The sequence below is a fragment of the Saccoglossus kowalevskii genome, unplaced genomic scaffold (genome assembly GCF_978046115.1).
Source record: "Saccoglossus kowalevskii unplaced genomic scaffold, keSacKowa6.1 SCAFFOLD_24, whole genome shotgun sequence".
Classification (NCBI taxonomy): Eukaryota; Metazoa; Hemichordata; class Enteropneusta; family Harrimaniidae; genus Saccoglossus; species Saccoglossus kowalevskii.
The window spans coordinates 907,069-929,279 of NW_028188618.1; the positions used below are offsets into that span (position 1 = coordinate 907,069).

The 22,211-nt window shown below is 43.0% G+C and overlaps 66 pseudogenes; all 66 read right to left on the reverse strand.

The window, feature by feature from the left end:
* Nucleotides 1-469: 469 nt before the first annotated feature.
* Nucleotides 470-589, reverse strand: LOC146726098 (5S ribosomal RNA; annotated as a pseudogene).
* Nucleotides 590-685: 96 nt separating this feature from the next.
* Nucleotides 686-805, reverse strand: LOC146726099 (5S ribosomal RNA; annotated as a pseudogene).
* Nucleotides 806-1,020: 215 nt separating this feature from the next.
* On the reverse strand, nucleotides 1,021-1,140 carry LOC146726100 (5S ribosomal RNA; annotated as a pseudogene).
* Nucleotides 1,141-1,236: 96 nt separating this feature from the next.
* LOC146726101 (5S ribosomal RNA) lies at nucleotides 1,237-1,356 on the reverse strand (annotated as a pseudogene).
* Nucleotides 1,357-1,452: 96 nt separating this feature from the next.
* LOC146726102 (5S ribosomal RNA) lies at nucleotides 1,453-1,572 on the reverse strand (annotated as a pseudogene).
* Nucleotides 1,573-1,668: 96 nt separating this feature from the next.
* LOC146726103 (5S ribosomal RNA) lies at nucleotides 1,669-1,788 on the reverse strand (annotated as a pseudogene).
* A 96-nt stretch (nucleotides 1,789-1,884) lies between these two features.
* On the reverse strand, nucleotides 1,885-2,004 carry LOC146726104 (5S ribosomal RNA; annotated as a pseudogene).
* A 96-nt stretch (nucleotides 2,005-2,100) lies between these two features.
* On the reverse strand, nucleotides 2,101-2,220 carry LOC146726105 (5S ribosomal RNA; annotated as a pseudogene).
* Nucleotides 2,221-2,316: 96 nt separating this feature from the next.
* On the reverse strand, nucleotides 2,317-2,436 carry LOC146726106 (5S ribosomal RNA; annotated as a pseudogene).
* A 214-nt stretch (nucleotides 2,437-2,650) lies between these two features.
* Nucleotides 2,651-2,770, reverse strand: LOC146726107 (5S ribosomal RNA; annotated as a pseudogene).
* Nucleotides 2,771-2,866: 96 nt separating this feature from the next.
* On the reverse strand, nucleotides 2,867-2,986 carry LOC146726108 (5S ribosomal RNA; annotated as a pseudogene).
* A 96-nt stretch (nucleotides 2,987-3,082) lies between these two features.
* On the reverse strand, nucleotides 3,083-3,202 carry LOC146726109 (5S ribosomal RNA; annotated as a pseudogene).
* Nucleotides 3,203-3,301: 99 nt separating this feature from the next.
* Nucleotides 3,302-3,421, reverse strand: LOC146726110 (5S ribosomal RNA; annotated as a pseudogene).
* A 96-nt stretch (nucleotides 3,422-3,517) lies between these two features.
* On the reverse strand, nucleotides 3,518-3,637 carry LOC146726111 (5S ribosomal RNA; annotated as a pseudogene).
* A 96-nt stretch (nucleotides 3,638-3,733) lies between these two features.
* On the reverse strand, nucleotides 3,734-3,853 carry LOC146726112 (5S ribosomal RNA; annotated as a pseudogene).
* A 214-nt stretch (nucleotides 3,854-4,067) lies between these two features.
* Nucleotides 4,068-4,187, reverse strand: LOC146726113 (5S ribosomal RNA; annotated as a pseudogene).
* Nucleotides 4,188-4,283: 96 nt separating this feature from the next.
* LOC146726114 (5S ribosomal RNA) lies at nucleotides 4,284-4,403 on the reverse strand (annotated as a pseudogene).
* A 96-nt stretch (nucleotides 4,404-4,499) lies between these two features.
* LOC146726115 (5S ribosomal RNA) lies at nucleotides 4,500-4,619 on the reverse strand (annotated as a pseudogene).
* Nucleotides 4,620-4,718: 99 nt separating this feature from the next.
* On the reverse strand, nucleotides 4,719-4,838 carry LOC146726116 (5S ribosomal RNA; annotated as a pseudogene).
* Nucleotides 4,839-4,934: 96 nt separating this feature from the next.
* LOC146726117 (5S ribosomal RNA) lies at nucleotides 4,935-5,054 on the reverse strand (annotated as a pseudogene).
* A 96-nt stretch (nucleotides 5,055-5,150) lies between these two features.
* LOC146726118 (5S ribosomal RNA) lies at nucleotides 5,151-5,270 on the reverse strand (annotated as a pseudogene).
* Nucleotides 5,271-5,484: 214 nt separating this feature from the next.
* On the reverse strand, nucleotides 5,485-5,604 carry LOC146726119 (5S ribosomal RNA; annotated as a pseudogene).
* Nucleotides 5,605-5,700: 96 nt separating this feature from the next.
* On the reverse strand, nucleotides 5,701-5,820 carry LOC146726120 (5S ribosomal RNA; annotated as a pseudogene).
* A 527-nt stretch (nucleotides 5,821-6,347) lies between these two features.
* LOC146726121 (5S ribosomal RNA) lies at nucleotides 6,348-6,467 on the reverse strand (annotated as a pseudogene).
* A 527-nt stretch (nucleotides 6,468-6,994) lies between these two features.
* Nucleotides 6,995-7,114, reverse strand: LOC146726122 (5S ribosomal RNA; annotated as a pseudogene).
* A 97-nt stretch (nucleotides 7,115-7,211) lies between these two features.
* On the reverse strand, nucleotides 7,212-7,331 carry LOC146726123 (5S ribosomal RNA; annotated as a pseudogene).
* Nucleotides 7,332-7,644: 313 nt separating this feature from the next.
* On the reverse strand, nucleotides 7,645-7,764 carry LOC146726124 (5S ribosomal RNA; annotated as a pseudogene).
* A 96-nt stretch (nucleotides 7,765-7,860) lies between these two features.
* LOC146726125 (5S ribosomal RNA) lies at nucleotides 7,861-7,980 on the reverse strand (annotated as a pseudogene).
* Nucleotides 7,981-8,076: 96 nt separating this feature from the next.
* LOC146726126 (5S ribosomal RNA) lies at nucleotides 8,077-8,195 on the reverse strand (annotated as a pseudogene).
* Nucleotides 8,196-8,292: 97 nt separating this feature from the next.
* On the reverse strand, nucleotides 8,293-8,412 carry LOC146726127 (5S ribosomal RNA; annotated as a pseudogene).
* Nucleotides 8,413-8,725: 313 nt separating this feature from the next.
* LOC146726128 (5S ribosomal RNA) lies at nucleotides 8,726-8,845 on the reverse strand (annotated as a pseudogene).
* A 304-nt stretch (nucleotides 8,846-9,149) lies between these two features.
* Nucleotides 9,150-9,269, reverse strand: LOC146726129 (5S ribosomal RNA; annotated as a pseudogene).
* A 98-nt stretch (nucleotides 9,270-9,367) lies between these two features.
* Nucleotides 9,368-9,487, reverse strand: LOC146726130 (5S ribosomal RNA; annotated as a pseudogene).
* Nucleotides 9,488-9,582: 95 nt separating this feature from the next.
* Nucleotides 9,583-9,702, reverse strand: LOC146726131 (5S ribosomal RNA; annotated as a pseudogene).
* A 96-nt stretch (nucleotides 9,703-9,798) lies between these two features.
* LOC146726132 (5S ribosomal RNA) lies at nucleotides 9,799-9,918 on the reverse strand (annotated as a pseudogene).
* Nucleotides 9,919-10,014: 96 nt separating this feature from the next.
* On the reverse strand, nucleotides 10,015-10,134 carry LOC146726133 (5S ribosomal RNA; annotated as a pseudogene).
* Nucleotides 10,135-10,230: 96 nt separating this feature from the next.
* Nucleotides 10,231-10,350, reverse strand: LOC146726134 (5S ribosomal RNA; annotated as a pseudogene).
* A 96-nt stretch (nucleotides 10,351-10,446) lies between these two features.
* On the reverse strand, nucleotides 10,447-10,566 carry LOC146726135 (5S ribosomal RNA; annotated as a pseudogene).
* A 96-nt stretch (nucleotides 10,567-10,662) lies between these two features.
* On the reverse strand, nucleotides 10,663-10,782 carry LOC146726136 (5S ribosomal RNA; annotated as a pseudogene).
* A 96-nt stretch (nucleotides 10,783-10,878) lies between these two features.
* LOC146726137 (5S ribosomal RNA) lies at nucleotides 10,879-10,998 on the reverse strand (annotated as a pseudogene).
* Nucleotides 10,999-11,558: 560 nt separating this feature from the next.
* On the reverse strand, nucleotides 11,559-11,678 carry LOC146726138 (5S ribosomal RNA; annotated as a pseudogene).
* A 96-nt stretch (nucleotides 11,679-11,774) lies between these two features.
* Nucleotides 11,775-11,894, reverse strand: LOC146726139 (5S ribosomal RNA; annotated as a pseudogene).
* Nucleotides 11,895-11,990: 96 nt separating this feature from the next.
* Nucleotides 11,991-12,109, reverse strand: LOC146726140 (5S ribosomal RNA; annotated as a pseudogene).
* A 97-nt stretch (nucleotides 12,110-12,206) lies between these two features.
* On the reverse strand, nucleotides 12,207-12,326 carry LOC146726141 (5S ribosomal RNA; annotated as a pseudogene).
* A 313-nt stretch (nucleotides 12,327-12,639) lies between these two features.
* Nucleotides 12,640-12,759, reverse strand: LOC146726142 (5S ribosomal RNA; annotated as a pseudogene).
* A 304-nt stretch (nucleotides 12,760-13,063) lies between these two features.
* On the reverse strand, nucleotides 13,064-13,183 carry LOC146726143 (5S ribosomal RNA; annotated as a pseudogene).
* Nucleotides 13,184-13,281: 98 nt separating this feature from the next.
* LOC146726144 (5S ribosomal RNA) lies at nucleotides 13,282-13,401 on the reverse strand (annotated as a pseudogene).
* Nucleotides 13,402-13,496: 95 nt separating this feature from the next.
* On the reverse strand, nucleotides 13,497-13,616 carry LOC146726145 (5S ribosomal RNA; annotated as a pseudogene).
* Nucleotides 13,617-13,712: 96 nt separating this feature from the next.
* Nucleotides 13,713-13,832, reverse strand: LOC146726146 (5S ribosomal RNA; annotated as a pseudogene).
* Nucleotides 13,833-14,144: 312 nt separating this feature from the next.
* On the reverse strand, nucleotides 14,145-14,264 carry LOC146726147 (5S ribosomal RNA; annotated as a pseudogene).
* A 96-nt stretch (nucleotides 14,265-14,360) lies between these two features.
* LOC146726148 (5S ribosomal RNA) lies at nucleotides 14,361-14,480 on the reverse strand (annotated as a pseudogene).
* A 96-nt stretch (nucleotides 14,481-14,576) lies between these two features.
* LOC146726149 (5S ribosomal RNA) lies at nucleotides 14,577-14,696 on the reverse strand (annotated as a pseudogene).
* A 96-nt stretch (nucleotides 14,697-14,792) lies between these two features.
* Nucleotides 14,793-14,912, reverse strand: LOC146726150 (5S ribosomal RNA; annotated as a pseudogene).
* A 304-nt stretch (nucleotides 14,913-15,216) lies between these two features.
* Nucleotides 15,217-15,336, reverse strand: LOC146726151 (5S ribosomal RNA; annotated as a pseudogene).
* A 96-nt stretch (nucleotides 15,337-15,432) lies between these two features.
* Nucleotides 15,433-15,552, reverse strand: LOC146726152 (5S ribosomal RNA; annotated as a pseudogene).
* Nucleotides 15,553-15,652: 100 nt separating this feature from the next.
* LOC146726153 (5S ribosomal RNA) lies at nucleotides 15,653-15,772 on the reverse strand (annotated as a pseudogene).
* A 96-nt stretch (nucleotides 15,773-15,868) lies between these two features.
* On the reverse strand, nucleotides 15,869-15,988 carry LOC146726154 (5S ribosomal RNA; annotated as a pseudogene).
* Nucleotides 15,989-16,202: 214 nt separating this feature from the next.
* Nucleotides 16,203-16,322, reverse strand: LOC146726155 (5S ribosomal RNA; annotated as a pseudogene).
* Nucleotides 16,323-16,418: 96 nt separating this feature from the next.
* Nucleotides 16,419-16,538, reverse strand: LOC146726156 (5S ribosomal RNA; annotated as a pseudogene).
* A 429-nt stretch (nucleotides 16,539-16,967) lies between these two features.
* Nucleotides 16,968-17,087, reverse strand: LOC146726157 (5S ribosomal RNA; annotated as a pseudogene).
* A 97-nt stretch (nucleotides 17,088-17,184) lies between these two features.
* LOC146726158 (5S ribosomal RNA) lies at nucleotides 17,185-17,304 on the reverse strand (annotated as a pseudogene).
* Nucleotides 17,305-17,610: 306 nt separating this feature from the next.
* Nucleotides 17,611-17,730, reverse strand: LOC146726159 (5S ribosomal RNA; annotated as a pseudogene).
* Nucleotides 17,731-17,944: 214 nt separating this feature from the next.
* On the reverse strand, nucleotides 17,945-18,064 carry LOC146726160 (5S ribosomal RNA; annotated as a pseudogene).
* A 96-nt stretch (nucleotides 18,065-18,160) lies between these two features.
* LOC146726161 (5S ribosomal RNA) lies at nucleotides 18,161-18,280 on the reverse strand (annotated as a pseudogene).
* Nucleotides 18,281-18,376: 96 nt separating this feature from the next.
* On the reverse strand, nucleotides 18,377-18,496 carry LOC146726162 (5S ribosomal RNA; annotated as a pseudogene).
* Nucleotides 18,497-18,592: 96 nt separating this feature from the next.
* LOC146726163 (5S ribosomal RNA) lies at nucleotides 18,593-18,712 on the reverse strand (annotated as a pseudogene).
* Nucleotides 18,713-22,211: the final 3,499 nt, after the last annotated feature.

Here is a 22,211-nt window from a genome sequence, read left to right on the forward strand (position 1 = left end):
AGTGGCAAAGTACGGCAAAGTAGTGGCAAAGTACTTCAAAGTAGTGGCAAAGTACGGAAAAGTAGTGGCAAAGTACTGCAAAGTAGTGGCAAAGTACGGCAAAGTAGCGGCAATGTATTTCAAAGTAGTGGCAAAGCATGACAAAGTAGTGGCAAATCACGGAAAAGTGGTGGCAAAGTACGGCAAAGTAGTGGCAAAGTACGGCAAAGTAGTGGAATATGTTAATATGTTTGGTGGAATAAAAATGTTGATGAGCCTAATGCACGTGGTATTCCCAGCCGGTCTCGCATGCAAGTACTAACCACGCCCGATGCAGCTTAACTAAAGTGATCGGACGAGAACTGTTGTATTCTGCAATGGTTTGGCTGTAGGCCGATTATTCGTCCGACTTGTATGTCATTTAATTCTTCGTCTATGCAAAAAATCATGGGAAAAAGTTAGTATGTAATGTGGAATAAAAATGTTGATGAGCCTAATGCACGTGGCATTCCCAGCCGGTCTCCCATTCAAGTACTAACCATGCCCGATGAAGCTTAACTTCAGTGATCGGACAAGAACTGGTGTGTTCTGCAATGGTTTGACAGTAGGCTGGATATTCGTCGGAATTGGATGTAATTTAATACATCGGCTAGGCAAACAATCCCGGGAAAAATTTAGTATGTACGGTGGAATAAAAATGTTGATGAGCCTAATGCACGTGGTATTCCCAGCCGGTCTCCCATGCAAATACTAACAACGCCCGATACAGTATAACTTCAGTGATCGGACGAGAACTGGTGTATTCTGCAATGGTTTGGCAGTAGGCTGAATATTCGTCCAAATTGCATGTCATTTAATGCTTCGTCTAGGCAAAAAAATCATGGGTAAAAGTTAGTATGTAATGTGGAATAAAAATGTTGATGAGCCTACTGCACGTGGTATTCCCAGCCGGTCTCCCGTGCAAGAACTAACCACGCCCTATGCGGCTTAACTTCAGTGATCGGACGAGAACTGGTGTATTCTGAAATAAAAATGTTCATCAGTCTACTGCACGTGGTATTCCCAGCCGGTCTCCCATGCAAGTACTAACCAAGCCTGATGCAGCTTAACTTCAGTGATCGGACAAGAACATGTGTATTCTGCAATGGTTTGGCAGTAGGCTTAATATTCGTCGGAATTGGATGTCATTTAATGCTACGGCTAGGCAAAAAATCATAGGAAAAAGGTAGTATGTAATGTGGAATAAAAATGTTGATGAGCCTACTGCACGTGGCATTCCCAGCCGGTCTCCAATTCAAGTACTTACCACGTCCAATGCAGCTTAACTTCAGTGATCGGACGAAAACTGGTGTGTTCTGCAATGGTTTGGCAGTAAGCTGAGTGTTCGTCAGAATTGGATGTCGTTTAACGCTTCGGCTAGGCAAAAAATCCCGGGAAAATGTTGGTATGTACGGTGGAATAAACATGTTGATAAGCCTACTGCTCGTGGTATTCCCAATCGGTCTCCCATGCAAGTACTAACCACGCCAGATGCAGCTTAACTTCAGTGATCGGAGGAGAACTGGTGTATTCCGCAATGGTTTGGCAGTAGGCTGGATATTCGTCGGAATTGGATGTAATTTAATACATCGGCTAGGCAAAAAATCCCGGAAAAAAGTTAGTATGTATGGTGGAATAAAAATGTTGATGAGCCTACTGCAAGTGGTATTCCCAGCCGGTCTCCCATGCAAGTACTAACCACGCCCGATACAGCTTAACTTCAGTGATCGGACGAGAACTGGTGTATTCTGCAATGGTTTGGCAGTAGGCTGAATATTCGTCGCAATTGGATGTCGTTTAACGCTTCGGCTAAGCAAAAAATCCCGGGAAAAAGTTGCTATGTACGGTGGAATCAAAATGTTGATAAGCCTACTGCACGTGATATTCCAAGCCGTTGTCCCATGCAAGTACTAACCACGCCCCGTGCAGCTTAACTTCAGTGATCGGATGAGAACTGGTGTATTCTGCAATGGTTTGGCCGTAGGCCGAATATTCGTCCGAATTGTATGTAATTTAATGCCTCGTCTAGGCAAAAAATCATGGGAAAAAGTTAGTATGTAATGTGGAATAAAAATGTTGATGAGCCTACTGCAAGTGGTATTCCCAGCCAGTCTTCCATGCAAGTACTAACCACGCCCGATGCCGCTTAACTTTAGTGATCGGACGAGAACTGGTGTATTCTGTAATGGTTTGGCAGTAGGCTGAATATTTGTCGGAATTGGATTTCAATTAATGCTTCGGCTAGGCAAAAAATCACGTGAAAAAGATAGTATGTATGGTGGAATAAAAATGTTGATAAGCTTACTGCACGTGGTATTCCCAGCAGGTCTCCCATGCAAGTACTAACCACGCCCGATACAGCTTAACTACAGTGATCGGACGAGAACTGCTGTATTCTGGAATGGTTTGGCAGCAGGCTGAATATTCGTCGGAATTGGATGTAATTTAATATTTCGGCTAGGCAAAAAATCCTGGGAAAAAGTTAGTATGTATGGTGGAATAAAAATGTTGATGAGCCTACTGCAAGTGGTATTCCCAGCCGGTCTCCCATGCAAGGGCTAACCACGCCCGATACAGCTTAACTTCAGTGATCGGACGAGAACTGGTGTATTCTGCAATAAAAAAGTTAATCAGCCTACTGCACGTGGTATTCCCAGTCCGTCTCCCATGCAAGTACTAACCACACCCGATGCAGCTTAACTTCAGTGATCGGACGAGAACTGGTGTATTCCGCAATGGTTTGGCAGTAGGCTGGATATTCGTCGGAATTGGATGTAATTTAATACATCGGCTAGGCAAAAAATCCCGGAAGAAAGTTAGTATGTACGGTGGAATCAAAATGTTGATGAGCCTAATGCACGTGGTATTCCCAGCCAGTCTCCCATGCAAGTACTAACCACGCCCGATACAGTATAACTTCAGTGATCGGACGAGAACTGGTGTATTCTGCAATGGTTTGGCAGTAGCCTGAATATTCGTCCGAATTGCATGTCATTTAATGCTTCGTCTAGTCAAAAAATCATGGGAAAAAGTTAGTATGTAATGTGGAATAAAAATGTTGATGAGCCTACTGCACGTGGTATTCCCAGCCGGTCTCCCATTCAAGTACTAACCATGGCCGATGCAGATTTACTTCAGTGATCAGACGAGAACTGGTGTATTCTGCATTGGTTTGGCAGTAGGTTGAATATTCGTCGGAATTGGATGTCATTTAATGCTACGGCTAGGCAAAAAAAATTTTTGGGTAAAAGTTAGTATGTAATGTGGAATAAAAATGTTGATGAGCCTACTGCACGTGGTATTCCCAGCCGGTCTCACATGCAAGTACTAACCACGCTCGATGCAGCTTAACTTCAGTGATCGGACAAGAACTGGTGTGTTCTGCAATGGTTTGACAGTAGGCTGGATATTCGTCGGAATTGGATGTAATTTAATACATCGGCTAGGCAAACAATCCCGGGAAAAAGTTAGTATGTACGGTGGAATAAAATTGTTGAGAAGCCTACTGCACATGATATTCCCAGCCGGTCTCCCATGCAAGAACTAACCACGCCCGATGCAGCTTAACTTCAGTGATCGGACGAGAACTGGTGTATTCTGTAATGGTTTGGCAGTAGGCTGAATATTTGTCGGAATTGGATTTCAATTAATGCTTCGGCTAGGCAAAAAATCACGTGAAAAAGATAGTATGTATGGTGGAATAAAAATGTTGATAAGCTTACTGCACGTGGTATTCCCAGCAGGTCTCCCATGCAAGTACTAACCACGCCCGATACAGCTTAACTACAGTGATCGGACGAGAACTGCTGTATTCTGGAATGGTTTGGCAGCAGGCTGAATATTTGTCGAAATTGGATGTAATTTAATATTTCGGCTAGGCAAAAAATCCTGGGAAAAAGTTAGTATGTATGGTGGAATAAAAATGTTGATGAGCCTACTGCAAGTGGTATTCCCAGCCGGTCTCCCATGCAAGGGCTAACCACGCCCGATACAGCTTAACTTCAGTGATCGGACGAGAACTGGTGTATTCTGCAATAAAAAAGTTAATCAGCCTACTGCACGTGGTATTCCCAGTCCGTCTCCCATGCAAGTACTAACCACACCCGATGCAGCTTAACTTCAGTGATCGGACGAGAACTGGTGTATTCCGCAATGGTTTGGCAGTAGGCTGGATATTCGTCGGAATTGGATGTAATTTAATACATCGGCTAGGCAAAAAATCCCGGAAGAAAGTTAGTATGTACGGTGGAATAAAAATGTTGATGAGCCTAATGCACGTGGTATTCCCAGCCAGTCTCCCATGCAAGTACTAACCACGCCCGATACAGTATAACTTCAGTGATCGGACGAGAACTGGTGTATTCTGCAATGGTTTGGCAGTAGCCTGAATATTCGTCCGAATTGCATGTCATTTAATGCTTCGTCTAGTCAAAAAATCATGGGAAAAAGTTAGTATGTAATGTGGAATAAAAATGTTGATGAGCCTACTGCACGTGGTATTCCCAGCCGGTCTCCCATTCAAGTACTAACCATGGCCGATGCAGATTTACTTCAGTGATCAGACGAGAACTGGTGTATTCTGCATTGGTTTGGCAGTAGGTTGAATATTCGTCGGAATTGGATGTCATTTAATGCTACGGCTAGGCAAAAAAAAATTTTGGGTAAAAGTTAGTATGTAATGTGGAATAAAAATGTTGATGAGCCTACTGCACGTGGTATTCCCAGCCGGTCTCACATGCAAGTACTAACCACGCTCGATGCAGCTTAACTTCAGTGATCGGACAAGAACTGGTGTGTTCTGCAATGGTTTGACAGTAGGCTGGATATTCGTCGGAATTGGATGTAATTTAATACATCGGCTAGGCAAACAATCCCGGGAAAAAGTTAGTATGTACGGTGGAATAAAATTGTTGAGAAGCCTACTGCACATGATATTCCCAGCCGGTCTCCCATGCAAGAACTAACCACGCCCGATGCAGCTTAACTTCAGTGATCGGACGAGAACTGGTGTATTCTGCAATGGTTTGGTAGTAGGCTGGATATTCGTCGGAATTGGATGTAATTTAATACTTCGGCTAGGCAAAAAATCCCGGAAAAAAGTTAGTATGTACGGTGGAATAAAAATGTTGATGAGCCTAATGCACGTGGTATTCCCAGCCGGTCTCCCATGCAAGTACTAACCACGCCCGATACAGTATAACTTCAGTGATGGGACGAGAACTGGTGTATTCTGCAATGGTTTGGCAGTAGGCTGAATATTTGTCCGAATTGCATGTCATTTAATGCTTCGTCTAGGCAAAAAATCATGGGAAAAAGTTAGTATGTAATGTGGAATAAAAATGTTGATGAGCCTACTGCACGTGGTATTCCCTGCCGGTCTCCCGTGCAAGAACTAACCACGCCCTATGCGGCTTAACTTCAGTGATCGGACGAGAACTGGTGTATTCTGCAATAAAAATGTTCATCAGCCTACTGCACGTGGTATTCCCAGCCGGTCTCCCATGCAAGTACTAACCATGCCTCATGCAGCTTAACTTCAGTGATCGGACAAGAACAGGTGTATTCTGCAATGGTTTGGCAGTAGGCTTAATATTCGTTGGAATTGGATGTCATTTAATGCTACGGCTAGGCAAAAAATCATAGGAAAAAGGTAGTATGTAATGTGGAATAAAAATGTTGATGAGCTTACTGCACGTGGCATTCCCAGCCGGTCTCCCATTCAAGTACTTACCACGTCCATTGCAGATTAACTTCAGTGATCGGACGAGAACTGGTGTGTTCTGCAATGGTTTGGCAGTAGGCTGAGTGTTCGTCAGAATTGGATGTCGTTTAACGCTTCGGCTAGGCAAAAAATTCCGGGAAAAAGTTAGTATGTACGGTGGAATAAAAATGTTGATGATCCTACTGCATGTAGTATTCTCAGCCGGTCTCCCATGCAAGTACTAACCACGTCCAGTGGGCTTAACTTCAGTGATCGGTGGAGAACTGGTGTATTCTGCAATGGTTTGTCAGTAGGCTGAATATTCGTCGGAATTTGATGTAATTTAATACTTCGGCTAGTCAAAAAATCCCGTTAAAAAGTTAGAATGTACGGTGGAATAAAAATGTTGATGAGCCTAATGCACATTGTATTCCCAGCCGGTCTCCCATGCAAGTACTAACCACGCCCGATGCAGGTTAACTTCAGCAATCGGACAAGAACTGGTGTATTCTGCAATGGTTTGGCAGTAGGCTGAATATTCGCCAGAATTGGATGTCATTTAATGCTACGGCTTGGCAAAAAATCATGGGAAAAACTTAGTATCAAATGAGGAATAAAAATGTTGATGGGCCTACTGCACATGGTATTCCCAGCCGGTCTCTCATGCAAGTACTGTCCACGCCCGATGCAGCTTAACTTCAGTGATCGGAAGAGAACTGGTGTATTCTGCAATGGAGTGGCAGTATGCTGAATATTCGCCGGAATTGGATGTCATTTAATGCTACGGCTTGGCAAAAAATCATGGGAAAAAGTTAGTATGTAATGTGGAATAAAAATGTTGATGAGCCTACTGCACGTGATATTCTCAGCCGTTCTCCCAAGCAAGTACTAACCACGTCCGGTTAGCTTAACTTCAGTGATCAGACGAGAACTGGTGTATTTTGCAATTGTTTGGCAGTAGGCTGAATATTCGTCAGAATTGGATGTCGTTTAACGCTTTGGCTAGGCAAAAAATCCCGGGAAAAAGTTGGTATATACGGTAGAATCAAAATGTTAATAAGCCTACTGCACTTGGTACTCCCAGCAGGTCTCCCATGCAAGTACTAACCACGCCCAATGCAGCTTAACTTCAGTTATAGGACGAGAAATTGTGTATTCTGCATTGGTTTGGCAGTAGGCTGAATATTCGTCGGAATTGGATGTAATTTAATACTTCGGCTAGGCAAAAAATCCCGGGAAAAAGATAGTATGTATGGTGGAATAAAAATATTGATGAGCCTAATGCACATGGTATTCCCAGCCGGTCTCCCATGCAAGTACTGACCACGCCCGATGCAGCTTAACTTCAGTGATCGGACGCGAACTGGTGTATTCTGCAATGGTTTGGCCGTAGGCTGAATATTCGTCCGAATTGTATGTAATTTAATGCTTCGTCTAGGCAAAAAAATGATGGGAAAAAGTTAGTATGTAATGTGAAATAACAATGTTGATGAGCCTACTGCACGTGGTATTCCCAGCCGGTCTCCCGTGCAAGTACTAACCACGCCCGAAGGAGCTTAACTTCAGTGATCGGACGAGAACTGGTGTATTCTGCAATGGTTTTGCAGTAGGCTGAATATTCGTCGGAATTGGATGTAATTTAATACTTCGGCTAGGCAACAAATCCCGGGAAAAAGATGGTATGTACGGAGGAATAAAAATGTTGATAAGCCTACTGCACGTGTTATTCCTAGCCCGTCTCCCATGCAAGTACAATCCATGCCCGATGCAGATTAACTTCAGTGATTGGACGACAACTGGTGTATTCTGCAATGGTTTGGCCGTAGGCTGAATATTCGTCCGAATTGTATGTAATTTAATGCTTCGTCTAGGCAAAAAAATGATGGGAAAAAGTTAGTATGTAATGTGGAATAAAAATGTTGATGAGCCTACTGCAAGTGGTATTCCCAGCCGGTCTCCCATGCAAGTACTAACCACGCCCGATGCAGCTTAACTTCAGTGATCGGCGTCTAACTGGTGTATTCTGCAATGGTTTGGCAGCAGGCTGAATATTCGTTGCAATTGGATGTCATTTAATGCTTCGGTTAGGCAAAAAATCATGGAAAAAAGTTAGTAAGTATGGTGGAATAAAAATGTTCATCAGCCTACTGCACGTGGTATTCCCAGCCGGTCTCCCATGCAAGTACTAACCACGCCAGATGCAGCTTAACTTCAGTGATCGGACGATAACTGGTGTGTTCTGCAATGGTTTGACAGTAGGCTGAATATTCGTCAGAATTGGATGTCGTTTAACGCTTCGGCTAAGTAAAAAATCCCGGGAAAATGTTGGTATGTGCGGTGGAATCAAAATGTTGATAAGCCTACTGCACGTGGTATTCCCAGCCGGTCTACATGCAAGTACTAACCGCGCCCGATGCAGCTTAACTTCAGTGATCGGACGAGAACTGGTGTATTCTGCTATGCTTTGGCAGTAGGCTGAATATTCGTCGGAATCGAATGTAATTTAGGACTTCGGCTTGGCAAAAAATCCCGGGGAAAAAGTTAGTATGTACGGTGGAATAAAAATGTTGATGAGCCTAACGCACTTGGTATTCCCAGCCGGTCTCCCATGCAAGTACTGACCACGCCCGATGCAGCTTAACTTCAGTGATCGGACGAGAACTGGTGTATTCTGCAATGGTTTGGCCGTAGGCCGAATATTCGTCCGAATTGTATGTAATTTAATGCTTCGTCTAGGCAAAAAAATGATGGGAAAAAGTTAGTATGTAATGTGGAATAAAAATGTTGATGAGCCTACTGCAAGTGGTATTCCCAGCCTGTTTCCCATGCAAGTACTAACCACGCCCGATGAAGCTTAACTTCAGTGATCGGACGCTAACTGGTGTATTCTGCAATGGTTTGGCAGTAGGCTGAATATTTGTTGGAATTGGATGTAATTTAATACTTCAGCTAGGCAAAAAATCCCGGGAAAAAGGTAGCATGTACGGTGGAATAAAAATGTTGATGAGCCTAACGCACGTGGTATTCCCAGCCGGTCTCCCATGCAAGTACTAATCACGCCCGATGCAGCTTAACTTCTGTGAATGGACGAGAACTGGTGTATTCTGCAATGGTTTGGCAGTAGGCTGAATATTCGTCGGAATTGGATGTAATTTAATACTTCGGCTAGGCAAAAAATCCCGGGAAAAAGTTAGTATGTATGGTGGAATAAAAATGTTGATGAGCCTAATGCACATGGTATTCCAGGCCGGTCTCCCATGCAACCACGCCCGATGCAGCTTAACTTCAGTGATCGGACGAGAACTGGTGAATTATGCAATGGTTTGGCCATAGGCCGAATATTCGTTGGAATTGGATGTCATTTAATGCTACGGCTAGGGAAAAATCATGGGAAAAAGTTAGTATGTAATGTGGAATAAAAATGTTGATGAGCTTACTGCACGTGGTATTCCTTGCCGGTCTCCCATGCAAGTACTCACCACGCCCGATGCAGCTTAACTTCAGTGATCGGAGGAGAACTGGTGTATTCTGCAATGGTTTGGCCGTAGGCCGAATATTCGTCCGAATTGTATGTAATTCATAATGTTTCGTCTTGGCAAAAAATGATGGGAAAAAGTTAGTATGTAATGTGGAATAAAAATGTTGATGAGCCTACTGCAAGTGGTATTCCCACCCGGTCTCCCATGCAAGTACTAACCACGCCCGATGCAGCTTAACTTCAGTGATCTGACGAGAACTGGCGTACTCTGCAATGGTTTGGCAGTAGGCTGATTATTCGTCGGAATTGGATGTAATTTAATACTTCGGCTAGGCAAAAAATCCCGGGAAAACGTTAGTATGTATGGTGGAATAAAATGTAGATAAGCCTACTGCACGTGGTATTCCCAGCAGACCCCCCATGCAAGTACTAACCACGCCCGATGCAGCTTAACTTCAGTGATCGGACGAGAACTGGTGTATTCTGCAATGGTTTGGCAGTAGGCTGAATATTCGTCCGAATTGTATGTCATTTAATGCTTCGTCAAGGCAAAAAATCATGGGAAAAAGTTAGTATGTAATGTGGAATAAAAATGTTGATGAGCTTACTGCACGTGGTATTCCTAGCCGGTCTCCCATGCAAGTACTCACCACGCCCGATGCAGCTTAACTTCAGTGATCGGAAGAGAATTGGTGTATTCTGCTATGGTTTGGCAGTAGGCTGAATATTCGTCGGAATCGGATGTAATTTAGTTCTTCGGCTAGGCAAAAAATCCCGGGAAAAGGTTAGTATGTACGGTGGAATAAAAATGCTGATGAGCCTACTGCACGTGGTATTCCCAGCCGGTCTCCCATGCAAGTACTAACCACACCAGATGCAGCTTAACTTCAGTGATCGGACAAGAACTGGTGTGTTCTGCAATGGTTTGACAGGAGGGTGAATGTTCGTAAGACGTGCATGTCGTTTAACGCTTCGGCAAGGCAAAAAATCCCGGGAAAAAGTTGGTATGTACGGTGGAATAAAAATGTTGATAAGCCTACTGCAAATGGTATTCCCAGCCGGTCTCCCATGCAAGTACTAAACACGCCCGATGCAGTTTAACTTCAGTGGTCGGACGAGAACTGGTGTATTCTGCAATGGTATGGCAATAGGCTGGATATTCGTCGGAATTGGATGTAATTTAATACTTCGGCTAGGCAAAAAATCTCGGGAAAAAGTTAGTATGTAATGAGGAATAAAAGTGTTGATGAGCCTACTGCACGTGGTATTCCCAGCCGGTCTCCCATGCAAGAACTAACCACGCCCGATGCGGCTTAACTTCAGTGATCGGACGAGAACTGGTGTACTCTGCAATGGTTTGGCAGTAGGCTGAATATTCGTCGGAATTGGATGTAATTTAATACTTCGGCTAGGCAACAATTCTCGGGAAAAAGTTAGTATGTACGGTGGAATAAAAATGTTGACAAGCCTACTGCAGGTGGTATTCCCAGCCGGTCTCCCATGCAAGTACTAACCACGCCCAATGCAGCTTAACTTCAGTGTTCCGACGAGAAATGGTGTATTCGGCAATGGTTTGGCAGTAGGATGAATATTCGTCGAAATTGTATGTCATTTAATGCTTCGTCTTGGCAAAAAATGATGGGAAAAAGTTAGTATGTAATGTGGAATAAAAATGTTGATGAGCCTACTGCAAGTGGTATTCCCAGCCGGTCTCCCATGCAAGTACTAACCACGCCCAATGCAGCTTAACTTCAGTGATCGGACGAGAACAGATGTATTCTGCAATGGTTTGGCAGTAAGCTGAATATTCGTCGGAATTGGATATAATTTAATACTTCGGCTAGGCAAAAGATCCCGGGAAAAAGTTAGTATGTATGGTGGAATAAAAATGTTGATGGGCCTAATGCACATGGTATTGCAGGCCGGTCTCCCATGCAACCACGCCCGATGCAGCTTTACTCCCGTGCAAGTACTAACCACGCCCGAAGGAGCTTAACTTCAGTGATCGGACGAGAACTGGTGTATTCTGCAATGGTTTGGCAGTAGGCTGAATATTCGTCGGAATTGGATGTAATTTAATACTTCGGCTAGGCAACAAATCCCGGGAAAAAGATGGTATGTACGGAGGAATAAAAATGTTGATAAGCCTACTGCACGTGTTATTCCTAGCCCGTCTCCCATGCAAGTACAATCCATGCCCGATGCAGATTAACTTCAGTGATTGGACGACAACTGGTGTATTCTGCAATGGTTTGGCCGTAGGCTGAATATTCGTCCGAATTGTATGTAATTTAATGCTTCGTCTAGGCAAAAAAATGATGAGAAAAAGTTAGTATGTAATGTGGAATAAAAATGTTGATGAGCCTACTGCAAGTGGTATTCCCAGCCGGTCTCCCATGCAAGTACTAACCACGCCCGATGCAGCTTAACTTCAGTGATCGGCGTCTAACTGGTGTATTCTGCAATGGTTTGGCAGCAGGCTGAATATTCGTTGCAATTGGATGTCATTTAATGCTTCGGTTAGGCAAAAAATCATGGAAAAAAGTTAGTAAGTATGGTGGAATAAAAATGTTCATCAGCCTACTGCACGTGGTATTCCCAGCCGGTCTCCCATGCAAGTACTAACCACGCCAGATGCAGCTTAACTTCAGTGATCGGACGATAACTGGTGTGTTCTGCAATGGTTTGACAGTAGGCTGAATATTCGTCAGAATTGGATGTCGTTTAACGCTTCGGCTAAGTAAAAAATCCCGGGAAAATGTTGGTATGTGCGGTGGAATCAAAATGTTGATAAGCCTACTGCACGTGGTATTCCCAGCCGGTCTACATGCAAGTACTAACCGCGCCCGATGCAGCTTAACTTCAGTGATCGGACGAGAACTGGTGTATTCTGCTATGCTTTGGCAGTAGGCTGAATATTCGTCGGAATCGAATGTAATTTAGGACTTCGGCTTGGCAAAAAATCCCGGGGAAAAAGTTAGTATGTACGGTGGAATAAAAATGTTGATGAGCCTAACGCACTTGGTATTCCCAGCCGGTCTCCCATGCAAGTACTGACCACGCCCGATGCAGCTTAACTTCAGTGATCGGACGAGAACTGGTGTATTCTGCAATGGTTTGGCCGTAGGCCGAATATTCGTCCGAATTGTATGTAATTTAATGCTTCGTCTAGGCAAAAAAATGATGGGAAAAAGTTAGTATGTAATGTGGAATAAAAATGTTGATGAGCCTACTGCAAGTGGTATTCCCAGCCTGTTTCCCATGCAAGTACTAACCACGCCCGATGAAGCTTAACTTCAGTGATCGGACGCTAACTGGTGTATTCTGCAATGGTTTGGCAGTAGGCTGAATATTTGTTGGAATTGGATGTAATTTAATACTTCAGCTAGGCAAAAAATCCCGGGAAAAAGGTAGCATGTACGGTGGAATAAAAATGTTGATGAGCCTAACGCACGTGGTATTCCCAGCCGGTCTCCCATGCAAGTACTAATCACGCCCGATGCAGCTTAACTTCTGTGAATGGACGAGAACTGGTGTATTCTGCAATGGTTTGGCAGTAGGCTGAATATTCGTCGGAATTGGATGTAATTTAATACTTCGGCTAGGCAAAAAATCCCGGGAAAAAGTTAGTATGTATGGTGGAATAAAAATGTTGATGAGCCTAATGCACATGGTATTCCAGGCCGGTCTCCCATGCAACCACGCCCGATGCAGCTTAACTTCAGTGATCGGACGAGAACTGGTGAATTATGCAATGGTTTGGCCATAGGCCGAATATTCGTTGGAATTGGATGTCATTTAATGCTACGGCTAGGGAAAAATCATGGGAAAAAGTTAGTATGTAATGTGGAATAAAAATGTTGATGAGCTTACTGCACGTGGTATTCCTTGCCGGTCTCCCATGCAAGTACTCACCACGCCCGATGCAGCTTAACTTCAGTGATCGGAGGAGAACTGGTGTATTCTGCAATGGTTTGGCCGTAGGCCGAATATTCGTCCGAATTGTATGTAATTCATAATGTTTCGTCTTGGCAAAAAATGATGGGAAAAAGTTAGTATGTAATGTGGAATAAAAATGTTGATGAGCCTACTGCAAGTGGTATTCCCACCCGGTCTCCCATGCAAGTACTAACCACGCCCGATGCAGCTTAACTTCAGTGATCTGACGAGAACTGGCGTACTCTGCAATGGTTTGGCAGTAGGCTGATTATTCGTCGGAATTGGATGTAATTTAATACTTCGGCTAGGCAAAAAATCCCGGGAAAACGTTAGTATGTATGGTGGAATAAAATGTAGATAAGCCTACTGCACGTGGTATTCCCAGCAGACCCCCCATGCAAGTACTAACCACGCCCGATGCAGCTTAACTTCAGTGATCGGACGAGAACTGGTGTATTCTGCAATGGTTTGGCAGTAGGCTGAATATTCGTCCGAATTGTATGTCATTTAATGCTTCGTCAAGGCAAAAAATCATGGGAAAAAGTTAGTATGTAATGTGGAATAAAAATGTTGATGAGCTTACTGCACGTGGTATTCCTAGCCGGTCTCCCATGCAAGTACTCACCACGCCCGATGCAGCTTAACTTCAGTGATCGGAAGAGAATTGGTGTATTCTGCTATGGTTTGGCAGTAGCCTGAATATTCGTCGGAATCGGATGTAATTTAGTTCTTCGGCTAGGCAAAAAATCCCGGGAAAAGGTTAGTATGTACGGTGGAATAAAAATGCTGATGAGCCTACTGCACGTGGTATTCCCAGCCGGTCTCCCATGCAAGTACTAACCACACCAGATGCATCTTAACTTCAGTGATCGGACAAGAACTGGTGTGTTCTGCAATGGTTTGACAGGAGGGTGAATGTTCGTAAGACGTGCATGTCGTTTAACGCTTCGGCAAGGCAAAAAATCCCGGGAAAAAGTTGGTATGTACGGTGGAATAAAAATGTTGATAAGCCTACTGCACATGGTATTCCCAGCCGGTCTCCCATGCAAGTACTAAACACGCCCGATGCAGTTTAACTTCAGTGGTCGGACGAGAACTGGTGTATTCTGCAATGGTATGGCAATAGGCTGGATATTCGTCGGAATTGGATGTAATTTAATACTTCGGCTAGGCAAAAAATCTCGGGAAAAAGTTAGTATGTAATGAGGAATAAAAGTGTTGATGAGCCTACTGCACGTGGTATTCCCAGCCGGTCTCCCATGCAAGAACTAACCACGCCCGATGCGGCTTAACTTCAGTGATCGGACGAGAACTGGTGTACTCTGCAATGGTTTGGCAGTAGGCTGAATATTCGTCGGAATTGGATGTAATTTAATACTTCGGCTAGGCAACAATTCTCGGGAAAAAGTTAGTATGTACGGTGGAATAAAAATGTTGACAAGCCTACTGCAGGTGGTATTCCCAGCCGGTCTCCCATGCAAGTACTAACCACGCCCAATGCAGCTTAACTTCAGTGTTCCGACGAGAAATGGTGTATTCGGCAATGGTTTGGCAGTAGGATGAATATTCGTCGAAATTGTATGTCATTTAATGCTTCGTCTTGGCAAAAAATGATGGGAAAAAGTTAGTATGTAATGTGGAATAAAAATGTTGATGAGCCTACTGCAAGTGGTATTCCCAGCCGGTCTCCCATGCAAGTACTAACCACGCCCAATGCAGCTTAACTTCAGTGATCGGACGAGAACAGATGTATTCTGCAATGGTTTGGCAGTAAGCTGAATATTCGTCGGAATTGGATATAATTTAATACTTCGGCTAGGCAAAAGATCCCGGGAAAAAGTTAGTATGTATGGTGGAATAAAAATGTTGATGGGCCTAATGCACATGGTATTGCAGGCCGGTCTCCCATGCAACCACGCCCGATGCAGCTTTACTCCAGTGATCGGACGAGAACTGGTGTACTATGCAATTGTTTGGCAGTAGGCTGATTATTCGTCGGAATTGGATGTAATTTAATACTTCGGCTAGGCAAAAAATCCCGGGAAAACGTTAGTATGTATGGTGGAATAAAATGTTGATAAGCCTACTGCACGTGGTATTCCCAGCCGGTCTCCCATGCAAGAACTAACCACACCCGATGCGGCTTAACTTCAGTGATCAGACGAGAACTGGTGTACTCTGCAATGGTTTGGCAGTAGGCTGAATGTTCGTCGGAATTGGATGTAATTTAATACTTCGGCTAGGCAACAAATCTCGGGAAAAAGTTAGTATGTACGGTGGAATAAAAATGTTGACAAGCCTACTGCAGGTGGTATTCCCAGCCGGTCTCCCATGCAAGTACTAACCACGCCCAATGCAGCTTAACTTCAGTGTTCCGACGAGAAATGGTGTATTCTGCAATGGTTTGGCAGTAGGCTGAATATTCGTCGAAATTGTATGTCATTTAATGCTACGGCTAGGCAAAAACAAAATTTTGGGTAAAAGTTAGTATGTAATGTGGAATAAAAATTTTGATGAGCCTACTGCACGTGGTATTCCCAGCCGCTCTCCCATGCAAGTACTAACCACGCCCGATGCAGCTTAACTTCAGTGATCGGACAAGAACTGGTGTGTTGTGCAATGGTTTGACCGTAGGCTGAATATTCGTCAGAATTGCATGTCGTTTATCGCTTCGGCAAGGCAAAAAATCCCGAGAAAAAGTTGGTATGTACGGTGGAATAAAAATGTTGATAAGCCTACTGCACATGGTATTCCCAGCCGGTTTCCCATGCAAGTCCTAACCACGCCCGACGCAGCTTAACTTCAGTGATCGGACGATAACTGGTGTATTCTGCAATGGTTTGGCAGTAGGCTGAATATTCGTCAGAATTGCATGTCGTTTAACGCTTCGGCAAGGCAAAAAATCCCGAGAAAAAGTTGGTATGCACGGTGGAATAAAAATGTTGATGAGCCTATGGCACGTGGTATTCCCAACCAGTCTCCCATGCAAGTACTAACCACGCCTGATGCAGCTTAACTTCAGTGATCGGACGAGAACTGGTGTGTTCTGCAATAAAAATGTTCATCAGCCTACTGCACGTGGTATTCCCAGCCGGTCTCCCATGCAAGTACTAACCACACCCGATGCAGCTTAACATCAGTGATCGGACGAGAACTGGTGTATTCCGCAATGGTTTGGCAGTAGGCTGGATATTCGTCGGAATTGGATGTAATTTAATACATCGGCTAGGCAAAAAATCCCGGAAAAAAGTTAGTATGTACGGTGGAATAAAAATGTTGATGAGCCTAATGCACGTGGTATTCCCAGCCGGTCTCCCATTCAAGTACTTACCACGTCCAATGCAGCTTAACTTCTGTGATCGGACGAGAACTGGTGTGTTCTGCAATGGTTTGGCAGTAGGCTGAATATTCGTCAGACTTGCATGTCGTTTAACGCTTCCGTAAGGCAAAAAATCCCGTGAACATTTTGGTATGTACGGTGGAATAAAAATGTTGATAAGCCTACTGCAATGGTATTCCCAACCGGTCTCCCATGCAAGTACTAACCACGCCAGATGCAGCTTAACTTCAGTGATCGCACAAGAACTGGTGTATTCTGCAATGGTTTGTCAGTAGCCTGAATATTCGTCCGAATTGTATGTCATTTTATGCTTCGTCTAGGCAAAAAATCATAGGAAAAATTTAGTATGTAATGTGGAATAAAAATGTTGATGAGCCTAATGCACGTGGTATTCCCAACCAGTCTCCCATGCAAGTACTAACCACGCCCGATGCAGCTTAACTTCAGTGATCGGACGAGAACTGGTGTATTCTGCAATAAAAATGTTCATCAGCCTACTGCACGTGGTATTCCCAGCCGGTCTCCCATGCAAGTACTAACCACGCCCGATGCAGCTTAACTTCAGTGATCGGACAAGAACTGGTGTATTCTGCATTGGTTTGTCAGTAGGCTGAATATTCGTCGGAATTAGATGTCATTTAATGCTACGGCTAGGCAAAAAAATCATAGGAAAAAGTTAGTATGTAATGTGGAATAAAAATGTTGATGAGCCTACTGCACGTGGTATTCCCAGCCGGTCTCCCATGCAAGTACTAACCACGCCCGATGCAGCTTAACTTCAGTGATCGGACGAGAACTGGTGTATTCTGGATTGGTTTGGCAGTAGGCTGAATATTCGTCGGAATTGGATGTCGTTTATGCTTCGGCTATGCAAAAAAATCCAGCGAAAAAGCTAGTATGTACGGTGGAATAAAAATGTTGATGTACAGCATGTGGTATTCTCAGCCGGTCTCCCTTGCAAGTACTAACCACGTCCATTGGGCTTAACTTCAGTGATCGGAGGAGAGCTGGTGTATTCTGAAATGGTTTTGCATTGGGCTGAATATTCGTCGGAATTGGATGTCATTTAATGCTACGGCTAGGCAAAAAATCATGGGTAAAATTTAGTATGTAATGTGGAATAAAAATGTTGATGACCTACTGCACGTGGTATTCCCATCCGGTCTCCCATGCTAGTACTAACCACGCCCGATGCAGCTTAACTTCAGTGATCGGACAAGAACTGGTGTGTTCTGCAATGGTTTGACAGTAGGCTGGATATTCGTTGGAATTGGATGTAATTTATTACTTCGGCTAGGCGAAAAATCCCGGGAAAAAGTTAGTATGTCCGGTGGAATAAAATTGTTGAGGTGCCTAATGCACGAGGTTTTCCCAGCTGGTCTCCCATGCAAGTACTAACCACGCCCGATGCAGCTTAACTTCAGTGATCGGACGAGAACTGGTGTATTATGCAATTAAATAGTTCATCAGCCTACTGCACGTGGTATTCCCAGCCGGTCTCCCATGCAAGTACTAACCACGCCCGATGCAGCTTAACTTCAGTGATCGGACGAGAACTGGTGTATTCTGCAATGGTTTGGTAGTAGGCTGGGTATTCGTCGGAATTGGATGTAATTTAATACATCGGCTAGGCAAAAAATTCCGGGAAAAAATTAGTATGTACGGTGGAATAAAAATGTTGATGAGCCTAATGCACGTGGTATTCCCAGCCGGTCTCCCATGCAAGTACTAACCACGCCCAATGCAGCTTAACTTCAGTGGTCGGACGAGAACTGGTGTATTCTGCAATGGTTTGGCAGTAGGCTGAATATTCGTCCGAATTGTGTGTCATTTAATGCTTCGTCTAGGAAAAAAATCATAGGAAAAAGTGAGTATGTAATGTAGAATAAAAATGTTGATGAGCCTACTGCACGTGGTATTCCCAGCCGGTCTCCCGTGCAAGTACTAACCAAGCCAGATGCAGCTTAACTTCAGTGATCGGACGAGAACTGGTGTATTCTGCAATGCATTGGCAGTAGAATGAATTTTCGTCGGAATTGGATGTCATTTAATGCTTCGGCTAGGCAAAGTATCCATGAAAAATTTTACTATGTACTGCGGAATAAAATTGTTGATGAGCCTACTGCCCGTGGTATTCCCAGCCGTTCTCCCACGCAAGTACTAACCATGCCCGATGCAGATTAACTTCAGTGATCGGACGAGAACTGGTGTATTCTGCATTGGTTTGGCAGTAGACTGAATATTCGTCGCAATTGGATGTCATTTAATGCTTCGGCGAGGAAAAAAATCATGGAAAAAAGTTTGTATGTACGGTGGAATAAAAATGTTCATCAGTCTACTGCACGTGGTATTCCCAGCCGGTCTCCCATGCAAGTACTAACCACGCCCGTTGCAGCTTATCTTCAGTGATTGGACGAGAACTGGTGTATTTTTTTTTTCTCTTTTATTAAAAGACTGACCCACTGGACAGCCTTGTTAAAAAGACATATTGCACATTCTGTTATTCTTATTGAATATAAAGTTTACATAACTATGACATGAGTTTTTATAAAAACAGTATTAATTATAACACACATTAGCGCTTGTTCCGTTGGTTAAATTCCCGGATTAATAATAAACGTTCATAGGAATACAATGTCAAATTGTGGTGCAAATCCTATCGACGATGGAAAACGTGGAATGAGGCTGAGCGTGATAGCTGTTTGTTTGTAATTCTAGTAGTACCTTGAGGGCACCCTTTTTAACCCAGAGCGATTACAGTAATTGTAATTAGTAATAACAGTAATAAAAATAAGTAAACTCTGTACAGATTCCGATGATTGAATTCCCGGATTATAAATAAACGTTCATAGGAATACAATGTCAAATTGTGGTGCAAATCCTATCGACGATGGAAACGTGGAATCGGCATGTTGTAACCATTAATAATACATGTTGAATTTCGCATCAGAGGTTGTGCATTGTGGGTAAGCTATGTGATGTTTACTTCGTATCCTTGAGTATCGACATGTTTCACTATGTGAGTGTCTTGGAAGAGACACTGGAATTGTAACAGATCATCATGATGCAAAAAGCGATCATATTCAAATTTAAGCTTAGCTTTTAGCTTATACTTAAAATATGGAATGAGCTGCATTGTTTTACTGTGCTTTCGCTGAAACAGATGCCGTGCATTAATGGAGTATTTTCCCAGACCTATTAGAAAATTTATGACCGCCCATTCGTATTTGTCCGATTTATCAAGGAAACCAAAAATAATTAATTCTTGCTTATTTGCACTAGAAATTCCTTTACAAATTTTGACGGTAATACTGAACACGTATGTCCATAATTCCTGTACTGTTGTACATTCAGTGAACGCGTGCAAAATACTATCGTTGTCAGACGTGCAGAAATTACATAAAGGGCTGTCTATAATTTTGGCATTATATAGGGTAGCGTTTGTTACAAGTGAATTATGAACAATAAGATATTCTAGGTCACAACTAATATTTTCTTTTATGCCTCCGTATATATTTTTCCAAATTCTGTCTAAGTGATCATTTGGACATTTCTCAGCCCAATAATTAATGCAAGCTGGCTTAAATAATTGTGGAGAGCTGGATTTCTGACACGAGCGAACAAGGGCAGTTAGTTGTTTAGTTGTCATTTGCATAATATCGATATTATTTGTTTCTATTTGCAATGTGACAGAAAGCGTGTCGCGCTCGTTCGAGCAGGCATTCTCAAAACAATATTGTAACCAATCACGTGGTAATGATTTTAGAAGAACTCTGTATTTATCATAAACCTGTCCCTGTCCACTCGCTTCAGAAGTTGATGTTGCAGTTACAAGCTCTGAAATAGTAGAAAATGGTAGAAAACCCGGTGTAACTTCATATGTCAGGTCCTTAACCTGAACAATCCTGGCGTTAATAAAGTCTTGAAAAAATAATGACTTGTTCTTGTGAACAATAAAAGGGTTACAGAATAATGGCTCGTACATTATTTGGTATGAAGGTTCAGGTTGACTACGGTTTTGCCGTTGGCGACCATTCCCCATGCCTTGAGAATTTCAGCATAGAATGGCGGAATATCCAATATTTTATTATTATCGAAATTAATCTTCAGGATACTTTTGCCAAGTTGCAAGTTTCTGTACTTATTCAAGTAGAATAACATTAAGTGTTTAAATTTATGTTGTGAATCGGCGTTCATGAGTTGTTTAAGCCATTTTAAACGAAACGCCATTTGTTTAAATTCTATATTTACAAGATTGTGCCCGCCTTCAGAGATAGGACCCGTGATCACTTGGTATTTTATTTGATGCCTCTTGTTACTCCAACAGAAATCTACAATACTGTTTTTAATTTTCGTTGTGTAATATTCGGGCATGCTCGAAACAGATAACGTGTACCACAGGGTCGATGAAACCAAGGCATTAGCAACAAGTGTTTTGCCGCGGAAAGTTAATTTCCGGTGGCTCCACCTTTTTAAAATGTGAAGGCATTTGTTTACCCTGTTTTCCCAGTTTTGACATTGCACTGAGCTTTTATTATTTCCCATTACAATACCTAGGATAGTTATGGCGTCGGTACAACGCTTGCAAGGATAGGGACGCTCTGAACGGTTTTTATTACTGCCGATCACGAGATATTCTGACTTATCGATATTTAGTTTAGCACCCGACGCTTTTTCGTATCGTTGCATTATGTCAAGTGTGTGGTCAACAGATCGGTCATCCCTAATTGTGAGAGCGGTGTCGTCTGCGTGCTGGTAAACTAAAGAAGTGTCAATTGAACTGGGAAATTTGATACCATGTATATCAGTACAAGCTTTGATGGCAGCATTTAATGGTTCAGCGGATAGCACAAATAGAATTGCAGAGATTGAGCAGCCTTGACTAATTTCACGAGTAACAGGAAACAAATCCGAAACAAACCCGTTTGACTTAACACAACTTTGAGCATTGTTATAGAGCACATTAATCCAATTAATAAAGACGGGTCCGAAATTGAAGGCGTTCAGCACGTTATTAAGATACATGTGTTCAACACGATCAAAAGCTTTTAACTGATCTAATTTAAGAATGACACCTGTTTTGTTTGTTTCATGAATATAATTAATTACGTCGCTTATACAAAGTACGTTATCCGCTATGTCTCTTCCCGGTATGCAACACGTTTGGTCAACGTATATGATAGACGAAATTACATTACGCAAACGACAAGCCAGTGTTTTAGAAAGAATTTTGTAGTCCACCTTCATTAGGCTAATTGGGCGCCAGTTTTTCAACATTCTTTTGTCGCGACCCAGTTTGGGGACGAGCGTGATAACTGCTTTTTGCGTGCTGGGAGGGAGAAGACCTGATTCTAGCGATAGATTGTAAATATTCATGAGATCCTGTCCTATTATGTCCCAAAAATGCTTATACCAGGCCGCTGTGAGGCCGTCAGTACCGGGGCTTTTATTGTTGTCCGTGCAAGTAAGGGATTGATAAATCTCGTTTAAGCAAAGGGGTTTGTCACACGCATGATTGTCATCCGTGGTCAATTTAGCTGTAAGAAATCTTATGAAATTATCAATATCCGATTGTAGAGGGGGAACTTTCCGGTATAGGTTTGAGTAAAATAATGCGGTTTCTGCTAGAATATTGTCGCTGGTATTTAGTGTATTACCATTATCAGTTATTAAAGTTTTCATACTTTTCTGCTCTTGGCGTGATTTTTCTAAGTTGAAGAAAAATTTTGTACTTT